This window comes from Petaurus breviceps, unplaced genomic scaffold, assembly GCF_028583685.1.
Source record: "Petaurus breviceps papuanus isolate PSGF00001 unplaced genomic scaffold, PetGlider_PUasm1.0 90849, whole genome shotgun sequence".
NCBI classification, from domain to species: Eukaryota; Metazoa; Chordata; class Mammalia; order Diprotodontia; family Petauridae; genus Petaurus; species Petaurus breviceps.
In genome coordinates, this window is record NW_027187361.1 from 23,432,974 (window position 1) to 23,456,791 (window position 23,818).

Below are 23,818 nucleotides of genomic sequence, written 5' to 3' on the forward strand. Positions count from 1 at the left end.
AATGTCCAAAACTCAGTTTATCATTACTCCAGGAACCTAATTCTTGTGTTGTCTCTGACTTTCCCCTCTCCTTCACCTTTCCTACCTACTCAGCTCCCTAGTATTTTGTCAAATGAACTACTCCTACCCTGTTACCAGCTTTGATTACCACTCCCCTGAGCTATTACAATAGCCTCCTAAGAGGTCTTCCTGTTTCATTCTTCCTCTATTCTCCTTAATCCAATGTTCAATAACAATCCAATAATCAATAACTCAATAATACTACTACTAGACTAATCTTCTATATGTCTAGATCCAGCCATGTTACTCTCCTATGCTCAAAAATCTTCAGTGGCTCCCTATGGTTTCCTGATTAAAGTTCAAACCCCTTTGACTGGAATTCAAGACTATCCACAAAATGGTGCTAGCCTAGCTTTCTTACCTCAGTTCATATCTCACTTTAGCATTTATTCTATGCTCTAATCAAACTAGACAAAATTATAATAATAAAATAATAACTAGCAATTGTACAGCACTTTAAGGGTGACAAAGTGTTCTACAAATGTTATCTTGTTTTATCTTCCCAGTAACACTGGGAAACAGTTGCTATTATTATCTTCATTTTGCAGATAAGAAAATTGAGGAAAACAGAGGTTAAGTGACTTGTCCAGGGTCACATAGCAAGTAAGTGTCAGAGACTAAGTTTGAATTCAGGTATTCCTAATTCCATTATGTACCATTTACTGGTCCCTGAACATGTCCTGTGTTTTCTAACTTCTGTGTCTTCACTCAGACTATTAGTAATTTCTAGAATATTACTTCCTTCCTTTTTTTCTACTAAATTCCTCCATACCCTATAAAGCACAAATCAGATGACCCTCACTTCTATAATGAAGCATTCCATGGTCCCTCAGGTTAGATCATTCTCTGTCTCCTGTTAGCCCTCACATAACATTTTATTTAGACCTCTCTAATGCCTTTATTCTGTATTATTCTGTATAAAGGTTATGTTCATATGTGGCTTATCCCCACACTAACATAGAAGCTTCCATCACAGAAGGGGCCAAATCTTACCTAAATTTCTGATCACTCCTAATACCTAGGCACAGTGTACTACATCCAGCAGGCACTTAATAAATGTCTGCAGAACTGAAATAAACAAAATTTTTGGCTATTCCACTCATATCTTTAGAGTTTCTCTTTACTTACACAAATCAATGGCAATTCCAAGCAAGGGTATTTTTGTTATCATTGCATGGCAATCTGTATACTAATTATACTTACAGAAAGGTGTTTTTCTTCAGGAGAGGAGAGACAGGCTGCATTTTTAAAGAAGCTGATTCAATTTCATCACATCTAAAAATAAAGAGATATAACAGGTATTTGGCTAAATGTGAATAAAAAACAGCTTACAGACGCTACAGAGAAAGCTCACATTATAATTTTCAAGGCTGGAATTAAGGCAAAGCAAAATGTTACTCTGCTCCCCAACTGTTCTATATTTTAATCCAAGCTTTTAGCATCAACAACAACAGAGGCCCACCTGCTGGAGATTGGGACCCACTGTTCCCTCTAAATCCAGGGTTTAGTCTGGCCCTGAAACCACATTGGGACAGCCCAAGCAAGTCTGACTTGATTTTGGTCTATAGTTTCCCCAGAAAATGAGTTCTGTTCCTAGGCTGTTCTCAAAGTTCTGCTACCCAGAGTGTAGCTCACTTACTCACAGAGGTGGGCAGGCAAACTAGCAAACAGAAGGTCCTCCTCATCACCCCAGGTCTTTTTCAAAATCTTAGCAGACAGTCTGCCAGAATGACCTCACAGAAAGGTATGCTGCTACTATTTAAAAGCAAGCTGTAGTACACACCCTCACACATTCAGCACCATATATAGCTACAGGAAGTACCCTTTTCTTCCCTTTTATACCTTTCCCTAGGCCTCTTTTCCTCCATAGTTATCACAAGACAACCCCTGACCCCCTGCTCAGTCATTCTCAGTAGGGTAAAGAAATGGCCAGTAAGTCCACAGATCTGGAATAATAGGATTCATATTACCCAAAAGACCAGGCTCTATCTTTGGCCCTAACATAGTCCATATTCCTATTCTGACTAGCTGGAACTCATTACCTCTCTATTTACATCTTCTTGATTTCCCTATTTCTGTTCATAGGGTCTTCATTCTTTCAGTTCTCAACAGGGTTCAAAATGTAATCTTTCATCTTTGAATGCCCTTGCCTCCCTCATTTCCAACCACTTAATTTCCAACCTCAATTCCATTCCTAGTTCAGGTCCTTATGTAGAAAGCAGGGATCCTATCTCATCCACTGTGATGGGAAAAGAGCTTTATAAAACCTTCAAGCGCTGTGTAAGCTGTCATTACTGTACCACCCAAACTGCCATCTTCTAATTAGTCTTCCTCCCTCCTCCAGTCTTCCTATAATAACCTTCTTCAAGCAGAACTCAGATGTTATTTCTTGTTCATAAACTTCCAAAAGGAACTCTTTGGCCCAGCCTTGAAGGCACTCCATAATTTGGTTCCCACTTCCTTTCTAGACCAGTATTACCCTGCCTTTTATATACTGCATGGTCTTTTCCAACTAGATCACTCAGTCCGTCCTTTTCCTCCCCCATGAATTTGATCATGGCTCTCTAAATGACAAGATTTATGGCTCAAGGGGCACATTCTTTGAGTTCTGGGAGGTACCTTGAGGCGCAACACAGATGACTATTTTTAACTGAATTAGAGAGATTCTTTCTAGCCATGTTCTGTATAAATCTGGCCCAGTCCTGTACTACCCTCCCCCACACATTTAAAAAGGGAGACATTTTACTGTCTTCAAAAGACTTTCCAGGCAAAATGAGGTCTAGAGTAGTAATCCTTTTAAGAGGTGATATCTGAGGGACTAATTTTAATGAGACCAAGGTTACTGGGGACGTTTAATTGAAAAGTATGTTCCAGGCCACTTCATTATCTAACCCCCAGTACACAAAGATAATTTTCACTGCCAAATTAGATTGCACTTAACTTACAAGTCTCATTAATGTAAGTTAATTCACCAAGAACTGTAGTATTCCCAAGGTCCTTCTTCACCTCTAAGTCCTGGCGATTACTCATTTGAAGACCAATTCTCATTAGAGAGAGAAGAGAATACTTTTTAAAAGGAAGGGAACAGCGTGTGACTGGGAGACCAGTTGCCCCCTTTCTTATCTACCCTCAAAGACCTGAAAACTGTCTGCTGCTGGCTGGCAGGGATCAATAGTAGGGTCTGACACTATTTCCTGATGGGAAGGTCACAGAACCTCAAGAGACTATTTCTATTTTCCATTAAAAAAAAAAAAAAGACAAATCATAGCTCCCTGAAGCTCAGAGGCATTCTCTCACTGTGCAGCCTCTCCCCCAAACATCCATCTAGTATCTCATGGTACTCAGCAGCAAGAGCCTGGAGAAATGCAATCAAGAGAGGCTCGTGCAGTTATCAGGGACTGGAACTGACAGGTCACTAGGAAGATTTCCTGGTCTTCAAGATAGGCTCACAGAGTTTTGGAACTGGAACGGTCCCTGGATATTACCCAGTCCACTCCTACTCATTTATGGGTAAGCCCAAGAGAGGAAAAGTGACCTACACATACAGCAGGTGGTTAATATAAGTTGAAAGGAATTGCTCAAGGCAAGGGGAGACAAATACCAATCAAAGGTCTCCCCAACCATAAGATCAAACTATCACAGATAATGAAATGGAAGGGAACTTGGAAGGAACTGAGAACTGAGGGGATTTGCCAACAGTCACTCAGTCACCAGTTGTTAAAATTTGATTCTTAAATAGCAAAAGAGTTTCACAGAATTACAAATCTCAGAGTTTGAAAGGACCTTGGTTAATCTAACTTGTATCCAAACAAGGAAGCTCCTCTACAAATATTTGAGCCTTCTAATTCATCAGCTACTTAGGCAACCCCGTTCTACTTTAGAAAAGCTATAACTGTGAGGAAGTGTCCTCTCGTTACTGTTTAGTAACTGCAGTCCTGTCTGAGTCCTTGTGACCCCTCTTGGGGTTTTCTTGGCACAGATACTAGAGTGCTTTGTCATTTCCTTCTCCAGCTCATTTTACAAATGAGGAAACTGAGACAAACAAGTTAAGTGACTTGCCCAGGGTCACACAGCTTGTGTGTAAGGTGGGATCTGAACTCAGGTATTCCTGACTCTGAGCCCCAGGCTCTGTCCACTGGGCCTCATAGTGTTCAGCTGCCCCATAGTGTTCTCTTAAATTGGCCCGGAATACAAATCTAAAACTTCTACTTACTACAGAAAGCAAGTGCAACTAACTCTTCCTCTCCATAATAGCCCTTCCAGATACTTGGAGACAGCTACTGATCTATCAATCAACAAGTATTTATTCAGCACCTACTGTATGCTAGGCACTGGTGATGCAAAAACAAAGAATAAAACAATCTCTTCGCAATACACCTCATCTTACATTCTGAAATTCCACCTAAGTCTTTTCTATACATCATTTCATCTATAAAATGAGGAGTTTGAACTAGGTGACTTCTCTGGTCCCTTTCAAAATCTATGATCTTATAGATTTTCTCTTTCTCAGACTAAGCATGCCCAGTTTCTTCAACTAATTTTCCATGAGTATGATATTGAGGTCTTCTCAGCATCTTATACTGAAAAGTATAACTCCCTCATTTAAAGGGAAAATCAACCATCCCCTCCTCCAAATAGGTGAGTTTTCCTCTCCAGGAAGCAAAATCAGGCGTACCTTCTCAACTGTTTATGTGTTTATGCCTCTGTGTGTATGCATACGCACATATACTTAACACAGTCTATCTCATCTCAGTAGGGGTGCAACCAAATAGCTGTGTCTGACCTTTCTTATAATTCAATGAATATTCGTCTAAAAAGAGACTCTGTTGTAAAGTATCTGGGAAACAGAAAGGACCCAGCTGATGCTGATTACTGTCATTTACCTCAAACAGGATTGGCTTTTTTCTTTTCTTTCTTTCTTTCTTTTTCTTTTGGAGCCAATTGGGGTTACGTGATTTGCTCAGGGTCACACAACTAGAGTCTGAGGCCAGATCAGAATTCTGGTCCTCTTAACTCCAGGGTCAGGGCTGTACCAGGTTTATTCAAAGCCTCCAAAAGGGCTATCCACAGATCCTTAGAATGATTACAGAACATGTTATTGCCTGACCATTTCCAGAAAGCCCTTTTCAAAACAAAGAATAGATTTATGATCTATTGGTTATGCCAAATGAGGGGAAGAAATAGCTGCCCAAAAAATGATTTACTTTGCTGACTTGCCCTTTTCTGACTTCTGTGGAGAAAAGCCAGCAGGGGAATCAATGCAATCATTGAAGTCCAGGGAATTGTGGCTTTTGACATACCATCATGGGTATTTTCATATCTACCTTGTAAATTAGTCTGGCCAACAACCTTAGGTATCAATACTACAATGTATTCTAAAATAAATGAAGATCCCCTGATTTGTAAACCTGCTACATTTTTAAAAAATGCTAATCTTAAAAAAAGTCCACCAATAGAGACAAAAAAATTTAGCTGAAAACTGTGTGGTACAGCATGAAGATGACATATGGGGAAAATTCTCTATTTCAGGTTCTGATCATTATTTAAAAAAAACATCATTAAGCATCTAACTCTATAGGAAGCTATCTTAGGTACCATACAAAGTGAGAAGTCATTCCTGGTTACTCATATACAGCACTTTAGGATATAAAAAGCACTTTTCTAACAGCAACACTGATAGGTGAGTAGTTCAAATATTATACATTTTGTTGTACAGATGAGGAAATGGAAGCTTACAGAGGTAAAGGAAATGATGTTAAGAATTCCACTTAATAAACATCATGGCTGGAACTGATATACTATCCACAATATATAAACATATATAACATCCACAGCTGCAACCCATAATTTTTGATTAAGGGCTACATGTGCCACACCAGAGTCGTCACATACAGAGCCTATTAACCATAAAACAGATTAACATGTAATGGGAATGACTGGGCCACGTGAGCAGCAAGATGGTAGGCGAGACATTTTCCCTTAACCCCATGATCTTTCAAACTTTCAAAAACAAATATTACACACCAAAGATAAAGCAACTTCAGCTGTCTCCATGGTCAGGATACCCGGAATACAAAAGAAGGCTAAAAACCAAGGACCTAGAGGTCACTGGTCTGGAGCTCACTCAGTGCCCCTTTCCTATCTCCCATAACTACGGCAGGAAGGCTGCACTAGCAGACCCAAGGACATAACCCAGGTTTACATCAAGACCACCTACTCCTACACTTTGGTTCCCCCTTTGCCTTTCTGGTGCTCTGGAGACACCAGCTCCAGGATGCAGAAGTTTGCTCAGGGCTAGCAGCCAGCATGGCCACAGCCTGGCAGGAGTGAAAGCCTGCCAGGAGCTACAAGGTCGTGCTTTGAAGCTCTGAATGTTGGGTGCCGGGAAAAACAGCCTCTGACCTGCCAGTGCCAGATTAGACAACTGAGGGAATGTAACAGGTCATTAGGAAAGGATACTCTGGTGGGGGGGGGGGGTGGCCAGGGTCAAACACTTTACCCAGCTTGAGGGGAAGAGCATCTGGCTAGGGTCAGTTCTGACCATTCCAAAGTCAGCTGAGGCAGAGATCTGGGCTGCTGAATTGTGAACTGCCCAGTATGGGAAGATATTGAGATGCTTTGAGACGCAGCCCCCAAGAAAATCACAATTAGAGAGATGGGAATTAGGAAATGAGTGATAAGAAAAATGGGGAGGGGGGCCAAAGTACCAAAGATTTCATGAAGAAGAAAACGCAAAGACCTTGAACATAAACAGATAAATCAATAGGAAAAACAGTAACAGTAGGAAATGTGGCCTTCAGATCCAGTAAAGGAATTCAAGCATCTATAAATGAATATTGCAAAATAAAGAAAAATAATCTGACCTTGATAAGACAGAGCAACCTGGGGAATCTGAGAACATGGACCTACAATATGCTATTTCTAAATGGTTTAAAAGAGAAATGAGAATTATGAGCGGAATATATATCCAGCACAGCAAAAATAAGAGAACGGGAAAAACTGGAATCTACGATGGCAAGCCTCCCCAGAGAAACAAAAGAGAAAACAACAGACTGGGAATGCAAATACGTAAAAGCAAGGCCAACCTAGAAGAGAAGCAGAACATTGAAAGAAAATATGCTCACTATGAAAGCAAAACACAAGGGACTCAAAGACAAGCTAAGGATCATCAGAGTTCTCCCAGAAAAACACAAGAGGACAAAATATTATGACACTATGATGAAGGAAGTAAAAGAAGAGAGCCACCCAGGACTTTTAAACATAGGAAATGAAACTCCAACTGAAGGAATTCAGTTTGCTTCCAAAAACCCCCCAAGGCAGCAAATTCCAAGATATATGGCAGTTCAATTTAGCAATACAATTTGGACAAGTTCTACAAGCCAGCAGGGGAAAAAAAAAAAACCTTTAGATCCAATAAAAGGACATTTAATAGCAAGACTATTCCTCATCCACTAGAAAAAGGAGGAAGGGATGGAATAATGTGCTCTGAGGAGCAGTGTTGCTCAGGATGAAGTTCAGGATTAACCCAACCTGCAAAACTGAGCTTAACCCGATAGGACAAAAGATGGATGCTCAATAATAAAAGACTTTGAGACATTTTTAGAGAGAAAAACAGAACTGAAGAGATTATGTGCCTCTCTGAATCCCTCAGATAACAGAAAAGCAGGAGAAGTGAACAAATGGGAGAGTGATCACTGAGAGACCAGTAAGAGACCTCTTCCTAGATGTACTAAAGGAAAGAGGGATGAAGACCGAAATCTGGAGACGCGACTGTGAAGAGGCAGACAAGGGGCCCTATGGACAAACCCGTCCAACTCCCTGCCTACAAGTAGAATACGTTACAACATGGGAAAATACGTCAAGGAGGGGAGGGCAGAAGGAGGCGAGAGAAGAGTGAGGGGAGCTCCGGGCTCCAATCAAGGGCTAGCAATGAGGATCTCCCAAAGAGAAGAGTCTACAGAAGCAGGTGAGGAGGAGGGAAGGAGTGTAAAGAGGGGAAAGGAAGGAGGACTTTGAGAGAGGGGGTTCCAATGATGAGTGCTTCTATAGAGAAAAAAAGATGGTCACTGAAGGGAGATGAAGACCTTACACTGGGTAAAGCTTGGGGAATTTAGTGCTTGAAAAGTCTACTTGTCCTGGGAGGGTGAGAGTTGGAACTCCTGAAGCAACTGGCCCCTGGAGGAGTGGAAGGGCATGGACATAGGAGGTGATTCCAAAAAAATGTAGAAAAGGGAGGGTCCAGATCAGTGAGGGCTGCAGAATCATGGACGTGGTGAGTGAGGGGCCCTTCCACAGCACAGTATCCCCACAATAATTGGCATTGTTCTGGAAGTAAGGCCCAATGGAAAAGGGGAATCCATAAGGCAGGCCCTACAGGGCACTGGCAGAAAGCCGGAGAGCCTGGAATGGATACCTTGAAAGCTCTGACTGCATGAAGAATACAGAAAAAGGAGAGAGCGAATAATTACAGGTGTCAGAGTCAGAATCGGGTCTAGAGAAAACAGAAGGTGAATATGAATAATGAGGAGCATAAAAGAAATCCTTTTTGAAAAGGGGTGGGAAAAACCACAATTTAAAAACTAAGGAAGAGGACTAGTCAAAGGGGAGGAGAGCTCAGAGGGAAGGGGGAAGAGAGTCCGTAGAAACAGGGCCACTTCTGTCTGTCTCTCTCTACTCCTCCCTCTTTCCTCTCTCCTCCTTCCCCTCTCTTAAACTGCATAGCCTAGAAAAAACACAGTCCAGGTAAAAGCACAGTTCTGCTTTATACCCTTAATTGGCTCTACAAAAAAACAAACCATTTTTTTAAGCATTTGGGGTTAAGTAAGTGCTCAAGGTTACACGGCCAGGTGTTTCTGGGTGGTGCTAAGTGTCTGAGCCCGGATTCGATCCCAGGTCATACCGACTCTGGGGCCGGTGCTCTTACTTGCTGTGCTACCTGGCCACCCCCAAAACAAACCATTTTTAAGGTGAAACAAAGTCACAGGAGGAAGTTGTTTTAAAAGCAATACTGTCATAAATGGAAGATACATTTCTAGGTAGCCAAAATACAGAAAAGCTTAAGTTTCTGTAAAGACTAAAATATATAATGGATGGGGAGTGGTGGGGATGAAGGGGAGGGAAAGAATAGGCTAGGTCACTTGGATACACTGTCAAGTCTGTGTTGTAGAACTGAAGCCACAAAAGGAATTCCTGAGGTTTGCAAGTGATGTATGGTTAATAGAGAATAGGGGATTTTATCTGTATGGATGAACACGGGAAGGTGACATGGAACAGGGGGGAGAAGAAGGGACAAGAGATGTCTTTAAGACAAGAAGAAGTCAAGAATAATGGCTTTCCCAAAGGCTAAAATGATGCAACTACAGAATACAGTGACATCCTGGAAAAGGGACAGAAAAATGAATGTTTTTTTTCTTATGTGTATTTTAGGATCTAGCTAAATATAAAGCCTTATACAGATTTGAATGTTTTAGTGGTTTAAGAACCAATTTCCAGTGGCAGCTAGGTGGCACAATGAAGAAAACACCAGCCCTAGAGTCAGGAGGGCCTGAGTTCAAATGTGACCATAGACACTTACTAGCTGTGTGACCCTGGGAAAGTCACTTAACCCCAGTTGCTTCCCCCAAAACTCCAATTTCCCTACCCCTGTTGTTGAAGAACCTAGAATAGCAGCACAAAGCCAATTAACTGATCAATAAGCATTTATTAACCACCTGTGTTAGACTTTTGGGATATAATCACAAAAGTGAGACAGTCTCTACCCTCAAGGAACTCATTCCATTATGTCACAGAGTTTATAAACCTGGTTTTAAAAAATATTTTATAACTATATTTCAATACAATTGGTTTCCTTTGCAACACTACACACTTTATTTTATGCATTTAAAAACATTATTCTGAAAAGGGGTCCATAAGCAGAGTGCCAAAAGGGCTCATGACACAAAGATTAATAACCCTCAAGTTAGGGGGATACAACATGTTCTAAACTAAGTACAGAAGGAATACAGAAGAAACATGTGCCAGACAGCATTAACAATTAAAAGAATTGGGGGAAGTGTCTTAAAAGCAACGGCGCTTGAAGGAGCTTTGTTGAGAACATGAGATGAGGTGAAACAGAGGAACATGTGAAGCACAGAAGGGCCAGCCCGCCATGGTCACAAAGGCACCAAAATGGGCCACGGAGTATGCTGTATTGGGAACAGCAAGCAGGATAGTTTGGCTGGAACATAATATGCGAACTAACATGAAATCAGGTTAGAAAAAGAGGTTAGAGATATAACGAGTTTATATTTTATCTCAGAGGAAAGGAGGAGTTGCTGTAGTTTCCTGAATGAGGAAATGACATGGTCAGAACTCGACCTGAGGAATATCACTTTGGCAACTGTGTGGAGGGTGGATTGGAAAGAAAAGAGACTGGATGCTGCGAGGTCACACTGGGCGACCACTTATACGAGTTCAGACAAGAGATGATGAGAACTGGGGCAAAGGTGCTTGCGGTGTGAGGAAAGAGGAGGATACACAGGAAAGATGTTTTGGAAGTAAAACTGACAGACTTCTTCCCCTCTGATGTATCCTGAACCCCTCCCCTGCTCTGGCAGGCTGCTGAGGCTGGTGGGACCCCTGATCAGAACAATGTTTGTAAATGAATAAAATAAAATGCAGAGTGGTACAAAGGAAACCGTTTAAATACAGTTGTCAAAATACTAGGAAAACAAGTTCAAAAGCCCAGGTTGAGAACCTCTGTTCTAAATCTTACATCACGTAAATACCAACGTCCACGTAGTCTCTCTTGCATGTGTATCTGTATCTGTGTGAGTATCTCTTTGATTATCATTCATGTTACTGGGGATATGTTACAGCCTATTCGGACTTCAAAGATGACTCTTCTTTTCCCTTTGGGTATACGCGTCTGTCATTCCTCAGAGTCTGGGATATTCGATGATTCCCAACCATAAAATACCACTAGAACATTAGTATTGGCACGAGGGAGTGCAGGGACTTTGTTTCAGGGAGGAGCCTGGGATCACAGAAAGCAATACACTATATTCTAAGTAAAATCCACATTTAGCAAAATAATAATTAGCATCTATGGCCTATATTGGATTGCATATTGTCTTGGGAAGGGGGAAAATTTAGAACTCAAAATTTTATAAAAGTCAATGCTGGGGGCGGCCAGGTGGCTCAGCGAGTAAGAGCACCGGCTCCAGTGTTAGGATGACCTGGGATCGAATCCGGGCTCAGACACTTAGCACCCACCCAGAAACACCTGGCTGTGTAACCTTGAGCAAGTTACTTAACCCCGATTGCTTAAAAAAAAAAAAAGTCAATACTGAAAACTAAAAATTAATTAATTTTTAAAAAATTTAATGCAATCTAAGCTACTTTCTTCTCCCTATTCAGTTCTGGGCTCCGAATGAAAGTACAACTAATTATAGCATTACTATTAAGCATACAATCTTAAATTCTATGAATGAACAAATAGTAACCTTATGTTAATTCAGAGAAAATGAAACAATTTTCTAGTAGAAAACATATACAAGTAACACACGGGATGATATAAATAGCCACCAGACAGAGCAAAACAAAGAAGGAATGACATCATACCCTTATTTCTTTCCTTTGATGGGCAGCTGAGAGTAAAAGAAATTTGTTGGGATGTCTTTAGAATACAATGTTACCTTCTGAGGGATTTATAATAGAAGTACTAATTCTATGCAACTGAAACCTGTTCAGTCAACATCTATCCCAGAAACAAGACCACACAGGGAAAACATATTCCATAATACAGAGGCAGCACAGTATTATGATGGAGTGTTGGGATTTGGGAGCCAGGGAAAATTGGAGCTCTATTCGTACATACTTAATGTATGACCCTGGGCAAGTCACTTTGCCTGATTTTGTTTCCTTTTGTTAGACAGGAATAAGCAAACAGGACTGCTGTGGGGAAATCAGTTCCTAACAAAGTTATCAGTTCTGCACAGGGGGCCAAGTGCCTAATTCAATCTCTGTGAACGGTTTTGTTTTTTGGCAGGGGAAGGGGGGGGGGACAAGGAGAGAAAAAAAGGATCAAGGTCACTTCAGGGATATCCACAACCCTCAGGTAATGCTGCACAGCAGAGCTGATGGGGCTGATGGGCACTAGGCTAGAAAGGAAGCACTCCTTCCTCACCTTCCTACCTTCAAGCAGCTGCGGATTCTACTTGTACAGCACTGACTGAATAATACCTGTAATAGCCAGCTCACCTTTATGTAGTACTGTATTAAGGTTTGCAAAGCACTGTATATATCTTATGTGGTCCTCAAAACAATTCTTTGAAGCAGGTATTACTACCCTCATTTTATGGATGAGGAAACTGAGGCCAGGAAGAAGTTATGTGACTTGCCCAGGGTCACACAGAGAGCACCTGATGCAGGATTCAAACTCAGAGATTCATGACTCCTAGTCCAATGTCACCTAGCTGCATAATCCATCTTTACACACACACACACACACACACACACACACACACACACACACACACACATTTAATTGGCAAATATTTAACAATTTAAAAATGTATATATATATAAAATTTTTTTTTTAATTAAGTTGCTTGGGGAGACTATGTGGCACAGTGAATAGAGCACCAGCACTGGAGTCAGGAGGTCCTGAATTCAAATCCAGCTTCAGACACTTAACACTTACCAGCCCTATGACCTTGGGCAAGTCACTTAACCCCAACTGCCCTGCCTTCCCCCCTACAAACAAAAAAGCGAAAAATAAAAATAAATTAAGTTGCTTAGTGATGACTGCCCTTCTTTGCAGATGTGCACGGTAACAGTGTGGAATGTTGCTTAAGGTGTCAGGCACAGTGGATGTGTTAGCTGGTTTTGCCAAATTCCTTTTTTATTCTCTTTCCCTTATACCTTGTTTACAAGGTTGAAATGTCTTTGGGTGGAGAGAGGGACACACTGAGAAATGAGGATGATTTAAAGACAAAGGATCCCAATAAAAATAAGCTGTCTGGGTAGAGCATTTGACAAAGGCATTTACAAATAAAACAGCAAATTCAAAACCAAAAATAATCTTGAATTTTTAAAGCAAAAATATGCCAGAAACTAGGGTGGGGGCTTGTTTACAGTCAAACAACTAGTTAAAATTGTGCCCAAGAGACATTAGCCCTCAGGACACATAAACACCAGGGTCTGGATTTAGGATTCCTGCTCCACAGGAAAATATCTAGATAAGATACTCCTCCAAGAAACTAAACCTGAAAAGGCAGGTTTCACAAAAGCAAGATAAATTGACCAGTGGAGGAACACTGCCTTCCAGGGCTAGAATTCCTGCCCTAGAGCCAGAGGCTCTAAGCGGTGAGAGCCTTGTGTGTCCCACTTTACCTGGCTGGCCCAACCATGCATCATTTTACACCCTGGTCATCTTCTTTTGCCTGCTCAGGCAAGAGTATCCTCCTTCCTCTTCTCTTCACTCTCAGCTTTCCGGCCTGGTAACTAAAAGCAAGGCAATACTGCCATTAGGGCTCTCAAATCCTCTACGGATCTGTTCATAAAGATTTCCCTGTATGTGCTGTCCAGCCCATAAGACTATAAACCCCTTGATGGAAGAGGCTGCCATGATTTCTGTATCTGGGTTCTTAATAAGCCCTCAATGAATGCTTTTACTTCTTTTGATTCAGTTGTCCATTCATTCAAAGAGCTAATTTTAAAGAGTTAAAGTCAGGAATTCAAACCCAGGTCTCTCCTGCAGTAAAAGTCAGAGCCTAAGCCTAGTGTTCTTTTCAGTACACCATGTCTCCTCTCGAGTGCTAATATGTCTGTAATGCTGTTAAGAGAAGCAATAGGTTTTTCTGAAGTCAGTTCTATATTATACCCCCTTCACCCCAAAAAGAGGTAACAAAAAATCATTAGAATTTTACTGCAAGGGTTCCAACCACTTCAAAGTTAAAGAATTACCCTAGCAGACTTTTCTGCCCTACCTTCCTGACTTCATTCTAAGCACTTCTTAGGCATCAAAACTTGCTTAATTCATACACATAATTCCCACTCATTCCTTCAAGGCCTTGCTCAGGGTGAAGTGACAAAGGGTGATCATGAGTTTGATGTAATTCATGCTCAGTGAGTTATTGTTGGCTGTATTATACTTCTCTTAGGTAATATAATACCTGTCACTCGGGTGTTATAAGTGTACCCCCAAAATGTACATTCCTTCAGAAGGTTCTGAATGAGTGATGTTATTAAGGTAAGTCATTTAATAGTACCACTGAGGCAGCAACCTACTTATCACCATAAGTAGAGTTGACTGCTGTTCCCATCTTTTTCTTTCATCCTAGTCCATAGGCCGATCTTCCTCTTTACCTAGAAAGCAACTATATTTCACAGATCTCGTCAAACACTGGACCTTACAACTCCCATCCATTTTTAAACATTTTTTTTTTCTGAATAGGAAAAAAGCATGATTTCCTTTTCACAGCAAAATAAGTAAAAAGTACATCCAAGTTAGTAAGATCACTGTTAGGCAAAATATATTGTGTTTCCGGTGGAGATGGCCACATAGCACCAACAAAGGTTTTCCTAACAGAACATAAAAATTCCATTCTAAGATAAAGTACTTTTATAGAATGCAAGAAGCTTTAAAAAAAAAAATGAACATGGAATATCAACACAATTCACAGTTTATAGTCCCTCCCAGGGGTCTCTGTTGCCCTTGGCGATTCAAGTTAAACCTGGTTCTCTTGTCAGCTGCTTTCATTAAATACTGGATTGTGTCAAGCCTGACAAATCTGAGAAGCAGTGTGGGTAGCTTATGTATGAGATCCACATTAGGTTACCTTCCTAGGAGTCAACTACTTGTTCCTTCTGTATGCCAGGCAGTGTGTTAGATGATACATAAAATGAAGCAATCCTTACCCTCAAGAAGTTCACCATCTAACCCGAGGAGAGCACAATCTTGCCCTTTCACAGTCTATGGAAACAAGGGACTATCTCTAGAGAGGGTTATGGGAACTTAGCATTTTCAATTCTTTTTTTGTCTCCTATTTATGACTAGGGAATGATGCACAAGGTCAAGAAAACACAAAAGTATCAGGGGCAATGACATTAATCTTCTGCTCCCCCTGACCCTCATTATCCAAAAAGAAAATCTAAAATATAACACAGAGAAAGATAAAATGTTATCTTCTGGGGCTATACATCTAAAACTATGACAGCACACAGTAAAATCAAGTTTGATAGCTTGTGAAAACTTTTTGCAAAAGACAATTGTGTCTCTGCCCTCCCCATCCTCAAAAAAACAGGATAACTATGCTAATGCCCTGGTTAAACATCTTATCAGCTAGGGCAAGGTGACTTGTCTTAAAATACTCATCTGGAAAATGAAGGGTATATGATTTTTTAACACCTTTCAGCTTCTGATTCCAAGCATACATATTAACAAGCATTCATTAAAAACCTACTGTGTATCAGGCACTGGAGTTATAAAACAAAAATGAAAGAGTTCCCTCACTCAAAAAGCTTATATTCTCTGGGATCACATAAGATGAATGCCCAAAAATACTAAAAGGCAATGAGGAAAGAGCACGGTGGAAGACCAAGAAAGGTCTTACGTAGGATGAATTATCTAGCTGAGCTATGGAAGAACCAGGAATTGTAAGTGGTGAAGGTAGGAACAAAATAGAATCTAGAAAAGAAGGACAGTCTCTATAAAGGTATGGAAATGGACGACTCAATATTATGCAAAAAATAGCAAAAAGGTCAATTTTCTTGGGCTATGACATGCATGGAAGAAAGCAACATATAATAACACCAGAAAGGAAGATCAGAGTCAGGTTATAAAAACCAAACAGAGGTGTATATATTTGACCAGAGGTAATGGGGAGTCACTGGGTGGCTAGGTGTGGTGCTGGACAGAATGCCAGGCCTGGAGTCAGGAAAACTCATCTTCCTGAGTTCAAATCTGGCCTCAGACACTAACTGGGTGACTCTGGGCAAGTCACTTAACCCAACCACTCCAGCATCTTTGCCAAGAAAGCCCCAAATGGGGGTCATGAAGAGTTGGACATTACTGGACACCTGAACAACTACAAATATGGAGTCACCAGGTAGGTTATCAAGGACAGAAGGGACAGAAAAACACCCATGCCTTTGATAATCAAGTCTCTAATAACTGATGACTGGTTATGTCATCATGGACATACCTTAACTTCTTAAGGGTTAAAACTCTAAGTTAGAGAAGAATTAGTGTCACTAAGCTGTATCAGTTGAATTTGTGGTATATGCAGAAAGAGCACTAAAGTCAGACAAGTCACTCCCCTCCTTTGAGATTCTGTTTCTTTATCTGTGAAATGAAGATAAAATATTTGCTTCACCACTTACTAGCTTGGGTGGCCTTGGATAAGTAATTTCACTTCTCCAGTTCTCAATCTCACCTATAAAATGAGGGGGTTATATTCCTGCAGTCCTACCCTAATTCTGACATAGAAGCTCCCCTTACCAGCAATCCTGGGAATCAAACAGGACCCTTAAGAGTGGGGGAGAAAGCACTCCATTCACCTCCCTCCCTACACTGTCTACTTAACTCTGAGAACCCAGCCTCTAGAAAATCCAAAATATATGCAAACAAGACAAAGAGGTTAAAAAAAACCCTCAACACATTTTGAAAGAAGGTAAGAGCTGCTCTTTTCTTTTATAAAGATAAAACCTGGTTATAAGATTCAGCAATTAAGAAATTGAAATGGTTTCAGCTAAGCAAAACATATGACAAAAGACTTTTAGTATATTCTGACTTTTGAAAGACCCATGTGCTGGGAACAAAATCATAATGTTTTTCAAATAAAACTTCTAAGATATTTTAAAATTTAAAATGTGGGATGGAGCATCTAAGGGAAACCTTTAATAGATTCGATCACTTTATTGTCACACATCCTTAATGGATGAAGATATTTCTCCGTAAGCCTGTGTTTTGGTGAATGGCTCACATTAGAGAAAATGATGAAACCCTCTTTGGAAGCACGAGGCACAGGTTTCAGAGTCTGTAGTCACAGACTCATTTGATGCACAATTACCACTACAGAGGCCCATGTGCCAATCTGAGGTATTTACTGTGATTATTGCCATATTTACATCAGAAGATTCTCACAAAAGAAAAAAAAACTATTTTGAGACTTGATAATAGGTCATTGTAGTAGTGGTCAGACGAGTCTTACGTGCAGCCTAAATGCTGCTTTTTGCCATAACAAATTCGAATTCACTCCCACAAAAGTCTCATTCATTTCTTTTTGTTAACTGAGCCACTCAACGCTGTCACATAATTATCTAATCATTCACTCAGCAGGATGGCCAACAAGACCCTCCCACTTTATTTTTACATGAAAAATATAAATAAAGCTTCCGAACAGGTACAAAACAGTGCTATGGAAAACAATCTATTTCCCAAAGGTTTCCATTGTAAATGAAAACATGCTGGTTTCTAAGATGACTCACAGCTGAATGGGCAGGGACAAGAACCATTTTCCTACTCATTAAAAAGAGAATCATCACTTAAGGTACCAGCATTTTCCCCTTTTAAGAGACTGTGATGGGAGAGGAAAGAAGGGGAAGGAGAAGGGCACACGTACCCCTTACCCAACAGACAGACCACATGTACTAGTGTACTCTGCTACAGTCAGATTCCTTCTGGCACATTTCTGGCCCTAGGTCCCAAAAGGTATGGGAGAACAAGCTAGGACAGCCTGAGATCCTCACAGAAGACATATTCCCTCCACCTCAGCCTTCTTGAGACCACACAGCCAAAAAGCTCCGAGGAGTCACCTTCTGGCTGTTGTGCATATCTGGAAGTTGTCTCTTTCCTTGGCCCAGGCATGAACCCAGATGGAAGGACAGGTTCAGGAACGGGGAAAAGCCTTTTCCCCAATGTGTTTGGGGATATGGTGTTTTCTGAAGTGAAGGGAAAACTCAGCTGAGTGTCCGTGGACCAGGGGTCCACGTCACAAAAAGGTTAAGAATTGCTCATTCAGAGATCTCATCTGCTCTTATGAATTCAATTATTGTCTCTAAACAGATGACTCGCAGATGTATTGAGCCAGTCATCATCTCTCTCCTGACCTCTTGTCCTCCCTTATCAATTGCCTTTTGGATGTCACAAATTTTTCTACAGGTATCACTTAGTCCAAGACAGAATTCATTACATTTCACACCAAACTTTCCCTTCCTCTCAAATTTCTTATCACTGATAAGGATGCCACCAGTCACGTAACCTCAGTGTCATCCTCTGCTTCCACTGGCACTCACCTCATCTATCTAATCTGCCATCAAGTACTTCCATTTTCCCCTTCAGAACGTGTCCCTCACCCACCCCTTTCTCCACACTCACACACCTGCCCCTCTGATGCAGGCCCTCACCTTTTGCTGTTTTCTGTTCTTTGTTTTTGAAGAGGCCAAAAACATCAGGACATGATGTCTTGACTCATGTGGGAACTGGATTTAAGTGAGGCAGACTTACACAAAGTTGTCAGCCTCAGTCCATCTTCCAGAGTCATCCAAGTGCAGTGGCAAGACAAAATTCAAGACTACTGGCAATGGCCCAAGGATGCAGGGGAGGACCCAGTGGTCTTCGAGGTCTGCTGCAGCTGCCTTCCTGGCTGCTGGAACACCATGTTCTCATCCGCCTGTTCTACGGGGGAATGCCTTCACATGCTTGGGGTAGATACCCCCTAATTCACCAATGGGTCTGAGGCCCATCAATTACCCTCAACCTGGTTCAGCCTGTTTGCTAAGATGGTTTACGGAGGTGTGGTGCTGCACATGTGACAGCTTCTTGGAGCCACAGGTGAGAGCTGACTGCCAGGGACATACCTACCCAAGGTGGATGAGCAGTCCAGAAAGGGCCTCAACAAACCAGACACCTGAGGTGCTGGTCCTCCCTGAACACCCCAAGCACCACAAAGCCTTCACTATCTCACATCTGGACACTGAAAAAGCCTTCTGGTTGGTCTCTTATGACTAGTATCTCTCCAATCCAAACCGTCCCACATCTGACTATTGAGTGATCCTATTGACATGCAGGTCTGACCAAATCATTCCCCTTCTGGGTGAAAGTCAACACTTCCTCATTAACTAGGGGAGAAAATCTAAAATACTTTCTTTTGGGGGGGGGGGACTCAAAGCCCTTCACAACCTGCTCGTTTCCTACCTTTCCTGTCTTCTTCTATTTTATTCACTTCCCTTTGCCCCTCCCCTTCTTCTCCCTCCCCAATCTGCTCTAAGATCCAGCCACATAGGCCTATTTGCCACTCCTCACAAAGGACATTCCATTCCTTTTTTGCCTTTTCACCCCGAGTTTCCTATGCCTGTGATCCGCTCCCTCCTCACCTCCGCCTCCTGGCTTTCTTGGAAACAGTCCGACTCCCGCCTCCTTCTGTAGGAGGCCGTTGCCCGCCCCTTGCACTATCAGTGCCTACCCTTTGAGATTATCTTCAATTTGCACTGGATAGATCTTCCAGATACAGAGTCACTTGCACGCTGTCTTCCATACTAGAATGTGAGGTCCTAAAGGGCAAGGCCTATTCCTTCTTCTTTCTTTGCATCTCCACCCATTGACAAAGAGTCTGGCACATAATAAGCATTTAACAAAAGCTTGGGAACTGCCTCACATCCACAAGTTAGATGGGTAAAAGCTTAAGTCACTTAGGAACACAGCTTTCCAAAACGGTCCCTGACTTCATCCTTTAAGGAAACACAACTAATCTGTGAGGTCCCTGCTCTTCTAAAAATAGCCACTCATCCCACAGGCCTGAAATCCAAATAGGAACTTAACAGAGCCGAGGGTTTGGAGGCTGCACAATGTGCCCTGAATGCCCACGGAGTGTGCTTCCGTTCCTGGTCCTGGTCAGCTGTGTGAGGGCGCTGGGGCCAGCTTCCAGCCATGTAGATGTTATGTTACTTCATACTTCAATGTTCATATGTTACTTGGTACTTCAAATATTTAGGCTTACTGTCTAGTTCTGACTCTCCCTAGGCTCCCTGTGAGGCAGCTGGGAGGACGCACCGGACTCGTTCCCCCAATCCCACCACTCCCACGTGCAGCATGAACTCAATTAGGCAAGCGTGCAACTGGATCCCTGGCTGCCTCTTTCCCTTTGTGTCTCCTTTCCTAAGCAAGTGACTGAATATCAGTCCCAAGAAAGATGAATCCAGGCTTGGAGACAACTACTTGAATTTCAGAGTTCTGGAGGTCTTGGGCCCAGTGAGTGAAGCAGGCAGGCAGCATGGGGTACTTTTGTATAGAGGGTTGGCCACCACCAACAAGACTATCTCAAGGCTGGCTGTTTTACCAGCAGACGCATACTGAGAGCTGTTTGGACGATGTGAAGTCAAAATGGAATGTGAAGTAACTAATTAGCAATCCAACAAACTGTTCTGTTCTGATAAAAGTCTCACTGTCCTGAGAGAGCATAATTACAGTTCTGTCTTCACTGAATCTTGAATTTAAGCCTCACTGTCCATACATGTTTGTGAATGCATGTGTTTTCTCTCATTTTTTCCCCTAAGCAGGAAATACTTGATCCATACTTTAATCATATCTAAGAGTATCTTTCAGGAGAAAGCCCTAAACAAGAGCCTACACCTCAGCTGTGTGCCCAGGTGTCATCAGAGGGATTTAACAAAAGGCTCCTTCTCATCAGAGGACAGGCTCTCCAGAACTGAGCCGGTTCCTGACCATGTGCCTAACTTCAGAGGCCCTGGGCCCCTTTGGGAGAGGGACGAGGCACAGTAACCCAGGCCATGTGGACCCAGATGTCACTTTAATTCCAGGCAATTATATAGAAATGTCTGATCTACTAAGCTTTCTAAATACATTGTCTTTGTTGATCCTCATAACTACTGCACGATATAAGTATGATATCATAATTCCCATGCTGTGAATATTGGAAACTCACATAGAATAAGCATGGCCCCAAGAAAAAGAACTGTGAAAAACTCTCCCCTGACTGCTTTGCAAAAGGAGGAAGGACTCCCTCACTGCCTGGCCCCCGTGAGACTGGAGTAATGAACACGTCTTTTCAGATTTGTTCAATATGTTCATCGTTTCTGCTGATTCTCCTCTTCCTCGTTTTCTTTTAAAAAATCATTTGTTAGACAAAATGCTCTCTGGCTCAAGTAAAACATGCATGCAGACCAATAAGTGACATAAAAACAAAAGATCAAAAATGATTTTATTTTTAAAATAATTTATTTTTGCACGAGGGAACCAGCTTAAGCAAGTTAAGAGACTAGAATGATGTCTCATTAGACAGAAGACATTAGTAAATGGCTGCTGTCCAGAAAAGCCTCTGGCCTTACAGGCCTGGCCTTCCTACATCTAAACAGCTGTCTCAGGCCTAGCCGCACCCTCTTCTCCTGCTAAACTGCTCCTCCCTCCTATTTTTACCTTAAAAAATTAAATCTAGAGTCATCTATGCTTACAAAACCTTTAAAATGAGAAATTTCCAATTTCTTTCTTGATTTCGATCACGATGATTTCAGTGGTTGGTGATAAGCCATATAGACCTGCTTGGATCAGACTTTCTCACTCCTTACCACAATACATTAATTGATCTAATGTGTGGGATATTAATGATGCACTAAGGAGTGCTAGTCAAAGCTTGTTGAAGCGATTCACCAAGTTGTAGAAAAGTGTCTCACAAGGCCATTGTGGACTCCCTCTTTCTATAATCTGAAACTATCACGCCCAAACTCCTGATGACATCTCTGGTCATAGTCCCTCCCTGCCCTTCACCTTCATTTATCAAGGTCAGTTCCACCACCAGTATGTGGGTTTAGTGGGATGCCCTAATATGGAAATGACAGCATCAGGCCCACTGTATGGAGAGCAGGGGGAAAAAGGAATAGTTATAGCATCAGTGTGATACCCTAATATCCTTTCCCTTGGTGTCCCTTCATCCCCTCCGTGCTCAATTAGGTGCCTTGAGTTTATTCATGTTATTTCCCTTAAATACATCAAATAAAAGGGGTTAATGCCTTCAGCATAACTTGTTCATTTATTCTTCCATGGAAGCCCTATAAGTCCCAGGATTACACCCCAACAAAGGTGAAGCAGTGAACTTGAAATCATGCCTTCTGACTCTTTTTATATCACACTTAATGCAGCTTCTTGATAAACGATGACTGAGATGGAAGGGGAAGACAAGGGCTGTTTTGTCAGTAAACAGGGAGGTGGTACCAATTCAAAACACGCCTGCTCAGATGCCCACTTGGTCCTTAAGCACACAGATTATGAGACAAAGAACAAGGTAGCAATTTTTCCCTTCCACACTATTTACCTTTCCACGGATCACTGAGCTTACTAGGTGCACAGCTGTAAACAAGGACTCATTTCATATTATTCTGAGCTATGTACCATCTGCTCTGCCCACTCCAGTAAAAGCCTGCACTTGAAAAATAAATGCTCATTTAAATGAAGGCACTCCGGTCTTCATTGATGAACAACAGCCAGACTGATCTGAAGGGCCAAATCAGGCCGGACACAGCATCTGATGTATGGAGTACGACGGAACGCTTGGTTGAGAATTCTCTATCCAGCACGTAGTATATTGTACATATTAGGAAATTACTTCGGCAAATGCTTGATGAATGAGTGAATTTAGTACTCTGCCTCAATTCTAAACAGTGCTTTTCTCAATTGAGTAGGATTTCGCAACGCTTTATTAGATGGTTTTTCTTGTCGTTTTTGTATGTTGAGAGGTAGATACACAGGAAAGAAAATGAAAAAAATAAAACACCAGCATCAACCGGAAGAAACAGGCACTATCTACCTTGTGTTAGAGCCGCGAAAATCTTCAGCTTTGCTGATGTCATATTGCCTATTCAAGATTCAAGATTCCAAACTGCACAAAGGCTTCACTATCAATCAATTAACTGATTGGTTCTCTCTTCCTTTATTCACAGGGATGTTGCAAAGAAAACAGAAAAACAAAGTTGCAAGTTATCTTAAAGGTCTAAGACATGCTATGTGCTTTCTAAAGTCTTGCTTCTACAAAGAAGGACCATCCTAGCAGGAAGAAAACATACAAAGCCTTTGTTTTGGTGTCACAAAGAGCAAAGGAAGTCATTAAACTTCTGAAAGAGGCATTTTTAAATCACCCTAGAACACTCTTTAAGGACCAACCATTTCAAACAAGCCATGCTCAGACAGTATATGTCTCTGACTATCATATATGTCACATTCCCTTTATGAAAATGCCATCATCATCTGCCCATTTCCTAAGCCATTCTTCCCACTGGTCTATTTATAGTATCCTGAACCATCTCTAAAGCAGAATCAGTCCTTGTCATCACTGATTCATGTAACAGGCACAGCTCATTTTACTGCGCTTTGTTTGTTTTTTTGTTTTGTTTTCTTCTGAACAAATTGAACATCTGTAGCAGCTCTGCATTAAGTGAGACATCAGCACCATTTCTCCAACAGTATGCATTCACATCATGCTTTCGTGTCAGATTTTGGTCATTTTCATGTTTCAGATTTTTTCATCATCATCATATCTGTTATAATGATCTGTGCTATGGCTCTTTGGTGTAACTATTATAATTAAGCCACCACAAACTGCACCCATATGAGGGCAAACTTAATAAAGGTGTGTGTGTTCTGACTGCTCAGAACTGGCTGTTCCCCCATCTCTCTCCTTTCCTAAGGCCTCTCTATTCCTTGAGACACAACAATATTGATTATATAAAGTGGGTTGATAAAGCTCTGGCAGAGTTTGAGAGGACT

General features: G+C 41.5%; 1 protein-coding gene across 8 annotated transcripts in view; it reads right to left on the bottom strand.

Moving 5' to 3' along the window:
* Positions 1–23,818, bottom strand: part of INPP4A (inositol polyphosphate-4-phosphatase type I A) — a 196,215-nt gene that overhangs the window by 85,113 nt on the left and 87,284 nt on the right. For all 8 annotated transcript variants that reach the window (XM_069072968.1, XM_069072965.1, XM_069072967.1 and 5 more), the window contains exon 3: positions 1,264–1,335. The gene's annotated coding sequence lies outside the window, so the exon portion shown is untranslated. The remainder of the gene's footprint in view (positions 1–1,263; positions 1,336–23,818) is intronic.